Source organism: Mustela lutreola, chromosome 1 (genome assembly GCF_030435805.1).
Source record: "Mustela lutreola isolate mMusLut2 chromosome 1, mMusLut2.pri, whole genome shotgun sequence".
Classification (NCBI taxonomy): domain Eukaryota; kingdom Metazoa; phylum Chordata; class Mammalia; order Carnivora; family Mustelidae; genus Mustela; species Mustela lutreola.
This window is the reverse complement of record NC_081290.1, coordinates 280658596-280677647: the sequence shown is the minus strand read 5'-3', so window position 1 is coordinate 280677647 and position 19052 is coordinate 280658596. Positions and strand designations below refer to the sequence as shown.

General features: G+C 42.2%; 1 long non-coding RNA gene across 1 annotated transcript; it reads right to left on the bottom strand.

Annotated features, from left to right (window-relative positions):
- Positions 1–864: 864 nt before the first annotated feature.
- Positions 865–2179, bottom strand: LOC131822723 (uncharacterized). The gene is made up of 2 exons (XR_009350297.1): positions 2039–2179; positions 865–1136 (listed from the first exon to the last, which is right to left on the bottom strand). It is a non-coding gene; the product is annotated as an uncharacterized LOC131822723 (long non-coding RNA).
- Between the last annotated feature and the right edge of the window lie 16873 nt (positions 2180–19052).

Genomic DNA, 19052 nt, shown 5'->3' with positions numbered 1-19052 from the left:
CAATATGACCTCGAGCCTTAAAATAAATCCGTTCCTCCTCCTCCCTCTCTCCAATTCCTCCTCCCTCCCTCTCTCTTTCTGACTCTCCCTGGCATACTCCGAAGTGTTAACAATGCTGAGATTGCAGGTGACTTTTTTTTTAAAGATTTTTCACCTATTTATTTGACAGAGAGAGAGCACGAGGAGGGGGAGCAGCAGGCAGAGGGGGAGGGAGAAGCAAGCCCCCGGCTGAGCAGGGAACCCAATGAGGGGCTCCATCGCAGGACCCTGGGATCATGACCCGAGTCAAAGGCAGACTCCTGACCCGCTGAGCCACTCAGGCACCCCTGCAGGTGACTTTTGTGCACTCCACTTCTGCTGTTATAATTCACTGCCTGGGGGAAAAGATTATTTCACAACAACCCTGATTACTTTTCTAATCACAGCTAAAATAATGCCATCCCAGTTATGAGGGAATCTTTTCAGAGATCAGCAACAGCCTTTTAGGACTGTTGGCTACACCCTGTGCCTGTGCTGTGGGAAACATTTTTCCCATTGCTTGTCCTTACCTTGAGCCTCAGTCTCCTCATCCAGAGAATGGGACAATAACAAGTACCTCAGTAATGAGAATGGTGGGTAACAATTTAGTCAATTTTCCATACCAGTGGTTCTCATACCTGGCTGTTTGCCCCTGGCACCTCTGCCTCACCCCTCCAGATTCCGTTGGGCTAGCTGGTGCCAGACGTAGATGTTTTCTCAAATTCCCCAGGGAAAGGACAGCCAGTGTGGGTCGATTATCACTGTTGTGAGGAATAATTCCCAACCTTGTATTCCCTTGCCCCCGCCCCACCAAATCATAGCAACACTCAAGAGAGAGCTTCCCACTTAGCAGATGATCAATATGTTTTTTAACTAAAAATGAAACATGTGCCTGGCCCCACGCCTGGCACCGGGATGCTGACTCCGTGTTAGTTGTAGGAATAGAGGAGACGTCTCTTTTTGCGCGATCAGGTTCCTGCCTCTCCGATGGTGACCACTGGAGGGCGCCCTTGACTAGCCGGCTCTGGACCTGGAAGTCCTGTTAGGAGGTCCGAATCTGTAGGAAACCGGGAGCGGACACTGGATGTCTCCTTCATCTCCTTGACCCTGACCAGCAGCTGTAGAACCATGAGAGGGAGTTGGAAGACACAGTGGCAACTGAAGTCCTCCCTCTCTTCCCTGAACTGCAGGGGTTTTGTCAATATCCGGAAAGTCCCAGGAGGACTGGCGGATGGTGCTCTACCAGTCCCCTTCCCCTCCCAGATGCCCCAGGGCACCCCATAAGCAGCTGTTCCTGGCCACACCCAAGTGCTAAGACAGGTAGACCCCAGGTATAAGCCAGGGTCTCTTCCACTTGGTCCCGGCCATGCATATGTCCCTAGCCAGCCAGGTGCGTCTCAGGCACACAGAAGGGCCGCAACAGGCACTGACTGATCCGAGCCATGCTTGGACAAAGGGCCCCAGGATTGATCCCTGCAAAAATGGGGTCCAACCCTCCAACCCGGTCAGGGTCCGCCTCTTCTGCTTTCTGATCCACAAAGCAGTCATCCAATAAACCATTTCTGATGCCAGAACTAAGCCTAATCTGATTCCTGTGTCCAAAAATTCCTAGTCAAATAAAAATGAAGGAAACAAACAACTTTAACACAAAATGGCAAGTGTGTGTCAAGGCCACAGAACTCAGAGAAACATTTACAGAGGAGGGAGCATTTGGGCTGGGTCTTGAGGCATGGGTAGGAGTTTGCCTGTGCTGAGAAGGATGGAAGGGTGTTACTTAGAAGGGAAAGCCCACGCAAAGTCACAGAGGCATTCCTGAGGGTGAGTGAAGTAGGGTTTTCTCATCTATATTTTATACAGGAGGACGCTGAAGCTCAAGGCCTCTCTTGTCCAAGGTCACAGAGCTCCAAAAGGCCAGGATGGGACTAAAATCTGGGTCTTCTCATTTTAATTCCTGTGGCTTTTCCACGACTCACACTGTCACCTCTCTGGTGAGGTCAGTTTCTGGGGGCTGGAGGCTTACCAGTCAGGGCAGTGGTTTCTGTTGGGGTTAGAGGGAGGTCCAAGGGATAGGGGGTACATAGAAGACACATTGCTCTTGAGGCCACCAGTGGAGAGCCATCTCTAGAGACAGGGAAAACAGAGCTGGGAAGACGGGTGGAGGTTCCAGGGACAGAATGCTACAGCCTTCTCATCTGGGATCACCGTGGCAACAGGAGCATCACAGAGGGTGCTACTGTGCCCTTCCAGGCCCTGCCTCAGCTGGGCAGAAAGAAGAGGAGCTAGCTTGGCTGGGGAAGGTGGGCAGAGAGCTCTCTGGTGGGACAACGAGCCCTGGATGTTGTCTCCGGGCTCTGTGTAGGGTACCTGCCAGCCTACAGCCCCCTCTTGGGCCAATCACAAGAAGAACAGGGCAGAAGCCAAGAGAGAAAAGGAAGGGGCTTGGCATATCAGGTCAAGGGAGGGGACACTGCCAGCCTGGGACCTGGAAGCCACACAGACAATAGCATCTCTCCACTGGGGCCAGTGGCCCTGATCCCTAAAAGGCTGGATAGACTCAACATCCCAAGAGATGAACGCATAAGCTTTGGCTCCTGCAAAAAGACAACAGGGACTGGGAGGGGCTGGGACACAGCGGGTCCAGCTTCACCACGCCCAGTCCTGCTGCTGACAATGGAATAGCATGGACTAAGCCAGAGCCAGCCCAACCAGAGACAGTAGGCAAGAAGATTCACCATAGCCTTGGCGAGAACACTGGCATCTCCGAGCTGCCCTGTCCCCATGGACTCTGCCCTCCCGAGCCCAGCCAGGTGAGGCGCAGACCCCATCCACAAGCCCCCTACCCCACCAGCTCAGAACTAGGGCTAACGGGCAGGCGAGGAGGGGGAGAAGCTGATCACAGGCCAGGCTTCTCCTGGAGAATTGCACTAGGTTTAAGAAGGCCTAAGTGCTGACGTACCTTCACTACAAGTTAGAAGCCTAGGGCTTCTTCATCTGTGGAATGGGTAGGTTAACAGCCTGACACACTGTGATAGATGATCCAGATTGTTGCTCTCCCGATGCTTATCTTGCAGACAAAGATATGAGGGCCTAGAGAAAGAAACGGACTTAACCTCAAGTCACAAAGAATTAAGAGCCAGAGCTGGAAGGTGTAAGTAGGTCCCCTGTCTCGATCAGAGCATGTGAGTCTTCACTATTCCAGAATGTTCCTGCTGTTCAACTCCACAAGCACGTGCAGATGCCCGCTGTGCTTAGCACCATGGGAGGGAAAGATAAGGAACAATGGTTTCCCCAATATCCTGAGCATTTACTGGGTGCCAAGCAGGGCTCTGAGCACTTTCTCGATAGGATTTCATCTCATCATCAGAACCAGGGAAGAGGAGGGCACCTGGGTGGTTCAGTGGGTTAAAGCCTCTGCCTTTGGCTCAGGTCATGATCCCAGCGTCCTGGGATGGAGCCCCGCATTGGGCGCTCTGCTCAGTGGGGAGCCTGCTTCCTCCACTCTCTCTCGCTGTCTGCCTCTCTGCCTACTTGTGATCTCTGTCAAATAAATGAATAAAACCTTCAAAAAAGAAGAGAAAAAAAAAAAAAAAGAACTGGGGAATAGGAAGGGAAGCTACCTGTGACAAGTAAGTGTCCGGGCCCAGAAAGAAGCTAAGTAAACTCACCCAAGCCTCCACTCAAATCTAAATCTGCCTGGTGCAAATTCCTTGCAGTCGAGACTTTGCACACTGGCCCCTGGCCCTTCGTTCCTGACCATGGATTGGTCAGCTGGGAAGGTTGCCCGGCAGCTATGTCCTAAAGGGGATTTTTCTGCTTGGTGGGTGAGAGTCACCTTCCCCAGGAGGTGGCCAGCTCAGCGACCCAGGCCCAAGGGCAGTGGGGGAAGCCAGCTGAGGAGTAGGCTATGTTGGTCACTCTCCTTTAGGTCCACAAGACCAGCAAGCCAGCTGGGCACAGGTTGCCGGAACAACCACAGTTCCAATCCTTCCCCACCCCAGGCTGGGGTTTCAGAGTTAGCAAACAGAAATAGAGGAAAGCTTTTAAAAAAAAAAAAGAAGAAGAAGAAGAAGAAGAAAGGGGGGGGGGTACCTGGGGGGCTCAGTTGGTTAAAAGACTGCCTTTGGCTCAGGTCATGATCCCGGACTCCCGGGATCGAGTCCCTCATCGGGCTCCCAGCTCCACAGGGAGTCTGCTTCTCCCTCTCTCACGCTCTCTCTCTCTCAAATAAATAAAATCTTTAAAAAAAAATAGCAGGCAGTTAGGGAAATCTGAATTTCAGATAATAAATACTTATTCTAGGTTAAGTCTGCCCTACGCCACTTAGGCCCCTGGAGGAGGACAAGGAGAAGCACGTGTCTTTTCTGTGTCAACCCCGCAGATTTGGCGAACTCCATCTGTCCAGCGCCCTGGGCTGCTGGCTTTCGGATTTCGGCTGCTCCAAGGGAGATCTGGGGAGGCTTGTAGGCAATGCAGCCTCTCGGGTCCCACCTGGTATCACTCAATCAGAATCGGCGCTTGCACAAGCCCCCGGGGAGATCTGTGTGCACGCGGAGCTTTGAGAGGCTGGCTTCACGCGGCGGCAAGAGAGATTTCAGTGCATTGTAGATAGGTGGGAAAATACAGAGCCTTGAAAAAAATGGCATCACCAGAGGTTATCATTTTGATGTATTTCCTTCCTGTCTTTTATTTTAAAACATTGAGGCAAAATTCATATACCGTAAATTTTAACCATTTTGAGTGTACAACTCAGTGACTTTTACTTCATTCAACTATCTATCACCACTCATTCCAGAACTTTCTTGTCTCTCGAGTGGAAACTCAGTACCCACCATGCAGTCTCTCCCTGTTCAACGTTGTCTCCTAGCCTAGGTCATCATCAGTCTGTTCTTCTATCCCTATGGATCTGCCTTCTCTTGACATTTCTTATAAATGGATCCTATGATACTGGTCCTGTTACGTCTGACTGCATTCACTTGGCATCATCTCGTTTCCAAGGGTCATCCACGTCATAGCAAGGCGACAGTGTTGCTTTCCTTTCTGGGTTGAATGATATTCCGTTGTATGGATAGGCCCCAGTTTGTTTATTCATTCCTCCGTTGATGGACATCTGGATTGTTCCCATTTTTTAAAAATCTACTGTGTACATATATGGACAAGGTTATCTTTAAACGGGTCTTCCGTTCTTTCGGGTATAGACCTAGCAGTGGAGTTCCTGGGTCATAGGGTCATTCTGTGGTTAACTTTTCGGGGACCTACCTGTTTTCCACAGGGGCTGTACAATTTATACTCCCACCAACACATGAGGTGTTGGGATTTGCTCCAGTGCATTTGCACCAATGCATGAGGGATTTGCTCCTCCACTTCCTCTCCAATGCTTGCTATACCCCCACCCCGCAAAAAACCATCCTAGTGTGTGTGCGGTGGTATCCCACGGTGGTTTTGATTTGCATTTCCTTAATGACAAATGATGTTGAACCTGTCATATGCCTATTGGTTATTTGCATGTCTTCGTTGGAGCAATGTCTATCCAAGTCTTTTACCCATGATCCTTTGCCCATATATTCTTTTTCTTGAGTTATAAGAGTTCTTTATATATTCTGGACCCTAGATGTATTAGAAAGATAGGACTTAAAAAATGTTTTTTCTCATTCTTTGAGTCATCTTTTCACCTTGAGAATGTCCTTGATGCACAAAAGTTGGTTTTTTTTTTCCATTTTGATGAATTTCAGTTTATTTTTTCTTTTGTTGTTTGTTCTTTGATGTCCTATCTAAGAAATCATTACCAAATCCAAGGTCATAAAGATTTACTGTTAAGTATTCTATAGTTTTATAGCTCCAGGTCTTATAGGTAGGTCTTTGACCTATTTTGAATTAATTTTTGTATGTGGTGTGAGGTAAAAGCCCAACTTCGTTCTTTTGCATGAAGATACCTAACTTTCCAAGCACTATTACTTGAAAAGATGATTCTTTCCCCATTGAATGGTCTTGGCGCTATTATTGGAAATCAATTGACAATAGATGTATGGGTTTATTTCTGGACTTTAAATTTTTGTCCATTAATCTATATGTCTATCCTTATGCCAGTACCACAGTTTGAACTGTGTAGCTTTTAACAAGTTTTGAAATCAGAAAGTGTTCTCCAATTTTGCTCTTCCCTTTCAAGATTGTTTTGGCTATGTATGCTCCATTACAATTCCATATGAATTTGGGGATCAGCTTGCTCCTTTCTGCAGACAAGGCAGTGCGAATTTTGATGGAGATTGCATTGACTCTGTAGATCACTTTACTTTCTTTACAGTCCACAAACATAGGATATCTTTTCATTTACTTAGGTCTGTTTCAATTTCTTTCAACAATGTTTTGTAGTTTTCAGTGTACAAGTCTTATACATACTGCTCATGCTTGCAATCTCTCTCTCTCTCTCTCTCTCTGTTAAATAAATAAATAAAATCTTAAAAAAAAAAAAAAAAGTGACAAGACCAGACATTTTTGTATTGTTTCTGATCTTAGGAGGAAAGCTTTCAGTATTTTGCCATTGACTATGATATTAACAGTGGATTTTCTTTTTCTTTTTTTGAAGATTTTATTTATTTTCTTTTGAAAGAGAATGAGAGAGCATGAGCAGGGAGGGGGCAGAAAGAGAGAGGGAAGCAGGTTCCCCACTGAGCAGGGGCCCAACATGAGGCTTAATCTCACTACTCTGGGATCATGGCAGATGCTTAACCAACTGAGCCACCCAGGTGCTCCAACTGTGGACTTTCACAGATCTCCTTTATCAAGCTAAGGAATCTTTAATCATGAAAGGGTGTTAGGTGGGTTTTTTTTTTAAGATTTTATTTATTTGACACAGAGAGAGAGATATCACAAGCAAGCAGAGAGGCAGGCAGAGGTGGAGGGGGAAGCAGGCTCCTTGCTGAGCAGAGAGCCCAATGTGGGGCTCGATCCCAGGACCCTGAGATCATGACCTCAGCTGAAGGCAGAAGCTTAACCCACTGAGCCACTCAAGCATCCCAGGGTATTAGGTGGGTTTCTTCCCCAACGTTTTTTATTAGGATAAAATATACATAGCATAAAGTTGACCATTTTGACCATTTCTGAGTGTAAGTTCAGTGGTATGAAATGTATTCATGATGTACAACTATCACCACCTTCTATCCCCATAACGCTTTCATCTTGTAAAGCTGAAGCTCTATATACATCAAACAATAATTCTCATCTCCACCTCCTCCAAAATCTTTTCTTTCTTTTAAACAGTTTGGTGGTTTCTTTTTCTTTTCTTTCTTTCTTTCTCTTTTTTTTCTTTTTAAGATTTTACTTATTTATTTGATAAATAAACAACGAGAGAGGGAACACAAGCAGGGGCAGTAAGAGAGGGAGAAGCAGGCTTCCTGCTGAGCAGGAAGCCCGATGAGGGGCTCAATCCTAAAACCCTGGGATCATGACCTAAGCCAAAGGCAGACGCTTAAGACTGAGCCACCCAGGATGCCCCAATAAATAAAATATTTTAAAATAAATAAATAAATAAATATTTGAGAGAATTGACCAGCGAAGCAATCTGGTCCTAGCCTTTTCTTTACGGGAAATTTTTTAGTTATTTAATTTCTTGTTATGGGTCTATTCAGGTTTCTGTTTCTTCTTGAGTCACTCTTGGTGGTTTGTGTGTTTCTAGGAAATTTTCTTTTCATCTAGGTTGTCTGGTTTGTTGATCTACAATTATTCATCATATTCTCTTATAATTCTCTTTTTGTATCTATAAGGTTGGTAGTAATGTCCTTACTTTCATCCTGATTTCAGTAAATTGAGTCTTTTCTTTCTCTCTCTCTTTTGTCATTGTAACTAAAAATTCATCAATTTTGTTACTTTTTTCAAAGAAGCAACTTTTGTTTTCATTGATTCTCTTTGTTGTTTTTCAATTCTGTATTTTATTTATTTCCACTCTAATCTTTATTAATTTCCTTCCTTCTCACTTTCAGTTTAATTTGTTCTTCTTTTTCTAAGTTCTTTATGTTGAAGTTTAGGGCTGGTCTTGAATGACAGTATGAGGTTGGAGACTGTAACTATCTTGCTATCAAAAGGGAGCACCAGTCCAAGAATACAGTCAAACCAGGAAGAGAACAAGAGAGACACGGGATCTTGAGGACAGTGCTCAAGCCCCTGAAATAATCCATGTCTACAACAAGTCCTGCTTTTGGGCATTCAGTTACATGACTCAGTACATTTTCTTTGGGCCCATTAAAAAAAAAAAAATTGGAAGTTCAATTATTGATTTGAAATCCTTTTTCTATTTAATACAGGTGCTTACAGCTATAAATTTCCCTCTGTTAATTGCTTTTACTGCATTCTGTAAGTTTTAGTATTCTGAGTTTCTATTTTCATTCATCTCACCTAATTTTTTAAAGATTTTTTAAAAAAGATTTTATTTATTTATCACAAGTAGGCAGAGAGGCAGGCAGAGAGATAGAGAGAAGGAAGAAGGCTCCCCACCGAGCAGAGATCTTGATGGGGGGCTTGATCCCATGCAAAGGCAGAGGCTTAACCCACTGAGCCACCCAGGCGCCCCAAGATTTTTATTTATTTGACAGAGAGAGAGACAGTGAGAGGAGGAACACAAGGAGGGGGAGTGGAAGAGGGAGAAGCTGGCTTCCCCCCAAGCAGGGAGCCCAATGTGGGACTCGATTCCACGATCCTGGGATCATGACCCAGCCAAAGGCAGACGCTTAATGACTCAGCCACCCAGGCATCCCAACTCATCTAATTTCCCTTGTGAATTCTTTTTAATCCACTGGGCACATAAAAATCTGTTGTTCAGTTTTCACATATATGCAAAATTTTCAGTTTTCCATCTTTTATTAATTTCTAGTTTCATGTCATTGTGGTCAGAGAAAAGACCTCATATGCATTCAGTATTTTTAAATGTATTGAGACTGTTTTTGCAGTATAAACGTGGTCTATCCTGAGGAATATTCCATGCTCCCTTGAGAAGAATGTGTATTCTGTTGTTGAGTGGAGTTAGGGCTAGTTAGTTTATAGTGTCCTTCAGTGCTTCTATTTCTTTGTTTATCTTTTATGCAGTAATTATCTCCATTACTAAAAGTAAAGGATTAAAGTCCTTATTATTAGGGCACCTGTGTGACTCAGTGGGTTGAGCCTCTGCCTTCGGCTCAGGTCATGATCTCAGGGTCCTGGGATTGAGCCCACATTGGGCTCTCTGCTCAGCAGGGAGCCTGCTTCTCCCTCTCTCTCTGCTTGCCTCTCTGTCTACTTGTGATCTCAATCTCTGTAAAATAAATAAATAAAATCTTCTTTTTTAAAAAGGTCTTTATTATTGTTGAACTGTTTATTTCTCCCTTCAATATATGTTTACTATTGTTATAGCTTCTTGACAAATCGAGCCTTTTATCATTATATAATGCCTCACTTTTTTAAAATGATTTTTTGCCTTAAAGTCTATTTTTTAAATATTAGTATGGCCACTTGATCTCTCTCTCTTTTTTTTTTTTTTTGGTTGATTTTTGGCATGGATTATCTTTTCCATCCTTTCACTGTTAAACTATTAAACTATTATACTATTTGAGTTTTTGAGCCTAAGAAAGACTCATGTAAACAGCATATAGTGCATTAGGCATCCTTCTTAATCCGTTGTATCAATCTCTTTTTTTTTTTTTTTAAGATTTTATTTATTTATTTATTTGAGAGAGAGATCACAAGTAGGCAGAGAGGCAGGCGCAGAGACAGGTGGAGGCAGGCTCCCTGCCAAGCAGAGAGCCCTATGCGGGACTCGATTCCAGGACTCTGGGATCATGACCTGAGCCGAAGGCAGAGGCTTTAACCCACTGAACCAGCCAGGCACCCCCAATCTCTGTCTTTAAATTAGAGAATTTAACCTATTTATATTTAATTGCAATTACTAATATGAACTTACTTCTGCCATGTTATTTGTTTGCTCTATGTCTTGTATCTTGTTGTTTCTCAGCTCTTCTTTTGTGTTAGGTGTTTTCTAATGTGCCATTTTGATTCCCTTCTTGTTTCTATTACTGGATATATTTCATTTTTCTTATTTGTTGTCCTGGGCATTACAATTAGCATCTTAATTTATGACAATCTTGTTCAAATTTATATCCTTCTGACCCCCAAGTTTTCTGATGAGTAATCAGCTGTTAATCTCATTGAGGTCCACTTGTAAGTGATTAGTCACTTTTCTCTTCCTGCTTTAAGGATTCTTTTTATTTTTGGCCTACTGCAGTGTGATCATGTTTGATATGGATCTCTTTGATTTTTCCTTACCTGCTTCCTAGATGTGTAAATTAGTCTTGCATCAAATTTTGAAGTTTTCAGCCATTATATTCAACTATTCTTTCTTATTTCTCTCCCACCTCTCCTGCTGGGACTTCTACTATACATGTTAGTATTCATGATGGTATCTTATAAATCCCCGAGGTTCTGTTTATTTTCCTTCATCCTTTTTTTTCTTTCTGCTCCACAGACTGGGTAATCTCCATAGACTTATCTTCATGTGTGCTGATTCTTTCTGCCTCCTCAAACCTGCTGTTGAACTCCTCTAGTGGATTTTTCATTTCATTAAATTCTCTTCAAATCCAGAATTTCTATCTGTTTCTGCATTATAGCTTCTGCCTCCTAATTGAGAGCTTCTGTCTAGTGAGATACAATTATCATGTTTTCCTTTAGTATTGTGTGCATAGTTTCCTTTTGGTCTTTGAGTATATTTTAAATTGTGGATTAAAGTCTTGTCTACTATATGCAATATCTGTGCTTCCTCAAAGACAGTTTTTTTCCCCATGTATAGGCCATGTTCCCTTTGTATGCATCATAATGTTTTTTTCTTTTTTTTTTTAAGATTTTATTTATTTATTGGACAGACAGAGATCACAAGCAGACAGAGAGGCAGGCAGAAAGAGAGAGGGGAAAGCAGGCTCCCTGCTGAGCAAAGAGCCCAATATATGGCTTGATCCCAGGACCCTGGCATCATGGCCCAAGCCAAAGGCAGAGGCTTTAACCCAGTGAGGCACCCAGCACTCCATAATGTTTTTTTCTAAACTGGACATTTTGGGTATTATAACAACTCTGGAAATAGTATTTTCTACCACGTTTTGACTTGTTGCTGTGTGTAGTAGAAATTGTTTGTCAGTTTAGTGACTTTTCTGGAACTAATTTTATAGTCTATCTTTTTGTAGTCTGTGGTCACTCAAGTCTCTGTTTCATTTGCTTGGTGATCAGCTAGTCATTTGACAGAGATTTCATTAAATACTTAAAACAACAACAACAAAAACCTCCCATTCTTTGCAGATGAGCTCTGTATGTGTGTTGGGAAATTCCTTAAACACTCAGTCATGTAATTGACAACTCTGCTTTAGACCTCATTTCCTGCTCCCCCAGAGCCTGGTGATCAGTAGAGGTAAGATTTTAGGGCCTTCTCAGATCTTTTCTGAGCATGTATCCAGCTCTGGGCATGCATGTGGACCTCCATTCCAGGAATATGTGGGAACTTTTCAAAGTCCTTGTTTCCTAAACTGTTTCATTTCCCAGCTTTTCTTCCTAAGCTTTTGTTTTCTCCAGATGTGATCCCTTGTCCTAGATGGCAGCAGCTAATATAATTATATTATAATAATAATAATATAATATAATATAATATAATATAATATAATATAATAAAGCTAAAATTGCTTTTATGTGTTTCAACAAATGTCCCCGAAGTAGCCACCTCATCCTTGGGAGGGTTCTGAATTAGGCAAAATAAAGGCTAGACCATTGAGCCAGACATTCAGAGAGCCACCAGACAGGTCAAAACAAACAACCACAATGCTTTCAGTAGCAGATGTGTTCTGCTCTCTCTGGTGCTAGGAGCTTATACTAAGAACATTGTCTTCAAGGCAGCCACAGAGCTGGACAGTGGGAATGGCCAAGATAAGGGAAATTATCATGAAGTTTTATTACTGAGATTCAGTGGTTTATTTCTTGATTAAGTGTTCACCTGGTTGATGTAAACTTTGAGTTGTTTCCAGAGTTCTGATATAACTGATTCTGACAGTTTTGCCAGTTTACAAGCTGCTTTTGGGATGAGGTAGACTCTTGGAGTTCCCTACTCCATTTTCATTTTCATCTCCAGTTCTTTTTTTTTTTTGGCATAAAATTTTTAATGTAAAAATTATTATTTGATACTTAAATTTTTTATTAAAATTTTTTATTAAAATAAATTTTTTATTATTAAATTTTTTATTAAAAAATTTTTAAAGGAGGCTCCACACCCAACATGGAGCCCAATGTGGTGCTTGAACCCACAACTCTGAGATCAACACCTGAGCTGAGATCAAGAGTTAGATGCTTCATCGACTGAGCCACCCAGGCTCCCTCACAATGATTTGATATTAAAAACTTATACACTCTTTTTCTCATTTGATGTTATACCATAACATGTTCTATTTACTGGTGTTATTCTTCTTATAACTATCCATTTTGGTAGTTCATTCAACAAATATTTATTACCTGGTGGTCACTCTTCCACAGACCGAGTATACAATAATGAGTGAAACAAGGCCCTATCCTCATGGAGATTATATTGGAGTAGGGAGAGAAATAAGGAACATATAAATATTCATTCATTGTTACTGCTATTTAATGTTCCATAATAAGGACATCACTATGATAGGATGAAAACTGGCCCCCCAAAGATATCAGATCCTAATCGTGGAAACCTGTAGATGTTACAGTTATGTGACAATAGTTTGCATGCAGCTGTAATTAAGTTAAGGATCTTGAGATGTGTGGATATTATCCTGGATTATCAGGGTGGGCCCCAGGTTCAATCACATGCCTCCATATAAGAGAGAAGAAGAAGGATTTTTGACATGGACAGAAGAGAAAAAGGCAACGTGACAATGGAAGCAGAAATCAGAGAGGAGCTAAGGAATGCTAGGAGCTGCCCAAAGCTGGAAGAAGTAAGGAATAGAGTCTCCCCTAGAGCCTCTGGGAGAACATGGACCTGTGAACATCTTTTTTTTTAAGATTTTATTTATTTGAGAGGGAGAGCACAAGCTGCAGGGAAGGACAGAAGGAGAGGGAGAAACAGGGTCCCTGCTGAGCAGGGAACCTGACAACATGGGGCTTGATCCCAGGACCCTAAGATCATGACGTGAGCCAAAGGCAGATGCTCAACCGACTGAGCCACCCAGGTGCCCCAGATCTCCCCACATCTTGATTTGGGCACAATGGTAGCAATTTTGGACTTGCAGCATCCAGAATGGCATGAAATAAGTTGCTGTTGCTTAAAACCATCTAGATTATGTTAATTTGTTACAGTTACCATAGCAAACTAACACAAATTTTGGAACCAAGAGTGGTGTGCTGCTGTAACAAACCCCCCAAAATGTGGAATTGGGTAAATGCTGGAAGAATTTTGAGCAGCACAGTAGAAGCACTTGTAGGTGATGAACTTGGATTTTAGCTGAGGTCATTTCCTAGCAAAATGTTAAAGATGTGCCCTGGTTTCTTCTTGTTGATTATTGTAAAATGGGAGAGGAAAAAGATATACCAGGGAAAGAACTGTCACACCAAAGGGAACGAACACATGATAACGGGGGAAATTTGCAGCCTATCCAGATTGTGAAATATACTAAAATTAGGCGATTTACTGTTAGAAAAATGTGTTCTGGAGAGAAGGCCATGGGTGTGGTTGAATAGCCTTTTGCTAATGTTGAGAATATTAGGTGTGTGACTCATGAACCCACTCAACCATCTCAGCAGAAACCAGCAAGGGATACAATTATCCAGGAAAGATCTGTGGAGGACGGTGTGAATCTCTGTGTCATACACAGGAGACCCACAAGACTTTCCAGAGTTATATATACCGGCAGAAGCACTGCCATCTTAAATAGAAAGAGACAGAGACAGAATGGAATGAAGGAAGGCTGTTGGACCCCCACCATCCAAGAGGCAGGATATAGGCTTATAAAATGACTCAACTTCAACCATGTGCGTACTGTTAAGAAAAAGGAAGCATAACAAAAGGGAATGGCCTTAGGCCAGAGGCCAGAGCCTTGGACCTGGAAGTCAAAATCACAGATGTGGAGGCTGAAACCGTGGGTGACAGAGGATTAGCCCCAGACCTTGAAAAGTAAAGGAATCTGTCCTGCCAGATTTTGAAATTACTTGGGACCCATGACAGCTTTCTCTCTTGCATTTTCTCTGTTTTGGAGTGGGAATGTCTATAAATGTTACACGATGCCTATCCCTCCACTGTATTTGGGGAACCAGATAACTTGTTAGCTTCATATTTCCAGAGACAGAGTAGAATTTTTCCCCAAGAATGGATCATATCCTGCGTCTTACCAAGCCTGGTTTAGATGATAAGATTTGGAGTTTTGATTTGATTATATCAAATGAGATTTTTGGGCTTGAGTTCATATTACAATGGGTTAAGACTTTTGGAGATGTGAGATGGGATGAATGTATTTTGTGTGTGTAACAGACTGACGGCAGGTGGTAGAAAAGTGGGGGAAAAAATACCCTTTCCCCCCACACCAAAATATCAAATTCTGATCCCTGATCTTATACAAATCCTGTAAATCTTGCCTTATATAAAAACAGGGTATTTGTTGGGGCGCCTGGGTGGCTCAGTGGATTAAGCCGCTGCCTTTGGCTCAGGTCATGATCTCAGGGTCCTGGGATCGAGCCCCGCATCGGGCTCTCTGCTCAGCAGGGGGCCTGCTTCCTCCTCTCTTTCTCTCTCTGCCTGCCTCTCTGTCTACTTGTGATCTCTCTCTGTCAAATAAATAAATAAAATCTTTAAAAAAAAAAAAAACAGGGTATTTGCAAATGTGATTAAGTTAAGCATCTTGACATGTGACCATCCTGGATTTTCAGGGTGGGCTGTAAATGCAGTCACAGATGTTCTTATAAGAGGGAGCTAAAGGAGAAGGCGATGGGAATATAATGGAGAAGTGGTATGGCTACAAGCCAAGGAATACCCGCTACCACCAGACACCAGAAGAGGCAAGGAACAAACTCTCCCCTAGCACATGGACCAACCGACATCTTCATTTAGGTCCTCATTTTGGACTTCCGGCCTACAGAATGATGGGAAAATAAATTTCTGTTGTTTTAAGCCTCCTAGTTTATGATAATTGGACACCTGCTCCATAGGAAACTCATACAATAACACGATGCATTTATCCAGTCCCTGCTCATTAGACATCTGGCTATTATGAAAAGCCTTGTACATGTTTCCTGTTGCAAAAGGGCTAGACTTGCTCTAGCACAGAGACCTGAGAGTGCCATTGGCTTGGTCATAGCATATGCAAATGTTTGTTTCTACACGGTAATGCCAAATTGTTTGCCAAAGTGGTTACCAATTTACACTTCTACCAACACTATAGTTCCTGGGGGTACACTTTCTGTTCGTCACTTGGTATTATCAGATTTCTTAACTTTTGCCAATCCTGGCAAATGTAAGATGGAATCTCATTGTGATTTTGTTTGAATTTCCTGATAACCAGCATGATAAGTTTGAGCATCTTTTCCAACTCTTGTTGGTTGATTCCATGAAATGCATGTTCCTGTCTCTTGCCCATTTTTCTAAGTATTTTATATATTTGTATTGACGTATAGGAGTCCCTTTTATGTTCTAGACCCTAAAACTTTGTTGGTTATCACTCATATTTTGACTTGGTTTTATGGTCTCAGCTGATGAGAAGTCCTTAATTGGAATGTAGTTGGATGCATCAGTCCTTTCTCTTATGGTTACCACTTTTTGTGTCTTGTCTTCTTTAATCCTTCCTTTCATGGGGCATCTGGCTGGCTCAGTCAGTAGAACATGTGACTCTTGATCTCGGGGTTGTGGGTTTGAGCTCCACATTGGGTGTACAGGTTACTTAAAAATCCTTTTTTGGGGGGCGCTTGGGTGGCTCAGCTGGTTAGTCAACTGCCTTCAGCTCAGGTCATGATCCCAGAATCCCGGGATCAAGTCCTGGGATCGAGTCCCGCATTGGGATCCCAGCTCCATGGGGAGTCTGCGTCTCCCTCTGATCTTCTCCCCTCTCATGCTCTCCCTCTCTCTCTCTCAAATAAGTAAATAAATAAAATCTTTTTAAAAGATCCTTCCTTTCTGTGAAGTAGAAAAGGTATTCTACCATTTCTTCTAAGACTTTTGCCTTCCATATTTAAATTGTTAAATCTATCTGGGATTAATTTTGCTGCATAGGTTTGAGATAGGATTCCAATTATTTTATCCACATAGGTTTGATCACTTGTTCCTACACAATATATTAATTGGTCCCTTCCTTTCTCCACTGATCAGCAAGACTCTATCTGAACATCAGAGCAACAGATATGTGTGGGTCTTTTCCTGATTTCTCTATTTGATTTCATGAGTCTATATATGCTCATTCTTTAGCTAACATCAGGCTGTTTGTATTACTAGAGTTTTATAAGTCCTAATAGCTAGGGAGTAAGCAACTGTCTCATTCTTCCTCTTCAGAGATGTCTTAGATATTTTTACTTTTCTACACAAATTTTAAAATCTGTATGTCATAGTTAAGAAAATCCCTGTTAGAATTTTTATTGCAATTGCATTGAATCCATAGATCAAATGGGAGAAAATGGACATTTTGGGGAAAGATTTAGTCTTATAATTTGTATCATTTTGGTATTTAAATAATTTTGTTTATATAATCAGTCATACTATAATGATTATGATTTTTAGATTTGTATCCAAAATAAAAACTTGATAATAAATCTTGTACATATTTTTTTGGATTTATTACAGATGCTTGTCATTATTGCTATAATAAACAATGTATTTTTTAAACACATTATTCTATCTAAATACATATATTCCATTTTGTTAATTTTTACCAGTGTACAGAACTGCAAATAATTTTTATATTGATATTAAAGCCAACCTTTTTTCCAAACCTTCTTATTATAATAACTTATCTATAGAATCCTTTGGATTTGAGGGATGCCTGGGTGGCCCAGTCAGTTAAGCCACTGCCTTCGGCTTGGGTCATGATCCTGGGGTCCTGGGATCGAGTCCTATGTCGGGCTCCTTGCTCAGCAGGGAGCCGGCTTCTCTGTTGACCTCTGCCTGCCACTCTGCCTGCTTGTGCTCGCGTTCTCTCTCTCTCTCTCTGACAAATAAATAAATAAAATATTTTTTTAAAAAAAGAGTCCTTTAGATTTGAAATGTAGACCATCATCTGTGAAAAATTACAGTTCTGGCTTTTCTTTTCCAATCTTTACGTCTTATATTTCTTTTTTTTTCTTTTTTAAAAAGATTTTATTTGAGAGAAAGGGAGAGGGAGAAGCAGAATCCCCACTGAGCAGAGAGCCCAAAGTGGGGCTCAATCCCAGGATCCCGGGACCATAACCTGAGCTGAAGGTCATGATACTTAACTGTCTGAGCGACTCAGGGGCCCCTATATCTTAAATTTCTTTTTCTAGTCTTATTGCCCTGGCTACAATCACCAATACAGTATAGAGCAATGATAGCAGCCATGCCTGTCTCATTCCTGATTTTAAAATAATGTTTCTAGCATTTCACCATTAAGAATGACATTTACTGGGGCGCTGGGTGGCTCAGTGGGTTAAAGCCTCTGCTTTCGGCTCAGGTCATGATCCCAGGGTCCTGGAATCGAGCTGTATATCGCGGGCTCTTTGCTCAGCAGGGAGCCTGCTTCTCTTCCTCTCTCTGCCTGCTTCTCTGCCTACTTGTGATCTCTGTCTGTCAAATAAATAAATAAACTTTAACAAAAAAAAAAAAAGAATGACATTTGCTGCACGGTGTTGGTGGATACTCTATCAGTTTAATGAAATTCCCTTTTATTCTCAGATTCCTAAGTATGTCTTGTCCACAAATACCTTCTTAGAACCTGGCTCATTACATGTTGCTTGAATAAATGAATGAGGGAAGGAAGAAACATGATTATTGGGCTCCTTTTTTTTTGGCCCATATTGATTTTTGTAAATTCTTTCTATATAAAAGATGTCAACACTTTGCCATTAGCTGGGAACATTTTCCCTGGGCTATTTGCCTTTTAATTTTGGTTATTTTTTGGTGCAAGGAAGAAGATGGAGAAGTCTTAAATTTTAGTGTAAACAGATCTATTGATTTTTTTTCTTTTGAGGTCTCTTCAAATGCATCTAAGTTTAGAAAGCCCTTTACCTCTCGATATTTGATAAGTGCTCATTTCTATTTTCTCTGCACACTGCTGTTGGTTTCATCTTCCCATAGCAGAGCTCTGATCACGTCACTCTCCCGCTCAAAAATGTTTAACTATCTCCTTGGAGCCTTCAGAATAAAGTCCAAACTCTTGAAGTTGGCCTCTAAGGCTCTTCATGATTCATCCCAAGCCTGCCTGTCTAGTCTTTTCTCTAGGGTCCCCCCGAATCAGCTTTATGCTCCCTCCGAAGTGAAGAGTTTGCTTCTCTCTGTATGTCCTGCTCTGTCCCACCTCCAAGGCTTTGGTCCTCGTGTCCCTTGGCATAAAATGCCCATCTTCCATTCTATCTCACTTTACCCTTTGAGAGGGTGAACGGTGAACGGATAATAACATGAGCTTTCGGAGTCAGAGAGTGTGGATTAAAATCCTAATTCCTTCACTTGTTCCTGTTGCCAAATCCTTTCACCTTTTCCTAGTTTCCATTCTTTCATCATCAAAATGGGAACAGAAAGCAACGAAGGGACCACATTGGGTGGTTTGAGGGTGAATGAAATCAACCAAATGTAAACATCCTAGCGCAGGGGCACCTGGCTGGCTCAGAGAGAGGAGGATGTGCCTCTTGGTTTGTGAGTTTGAGTCCCATGGTGGGTGTAGAGATTACTAAAAAAATAAATAAATAAAACTTTAAAAAAGATCCCATCATGGTCCCTGTCTCACCCTGCCATTTTGGAAGGGGGTCACCACCAGCTGTGGGGTGGGGGACACCCACCACCCCTCCCTCTTGTCGTATCTGCCTCTGAAGGTTTTCCTGATTCTCAAATTCCCTTAGGTTTCTGCGCTTTCCTCCTCAGGAGCTGGGAG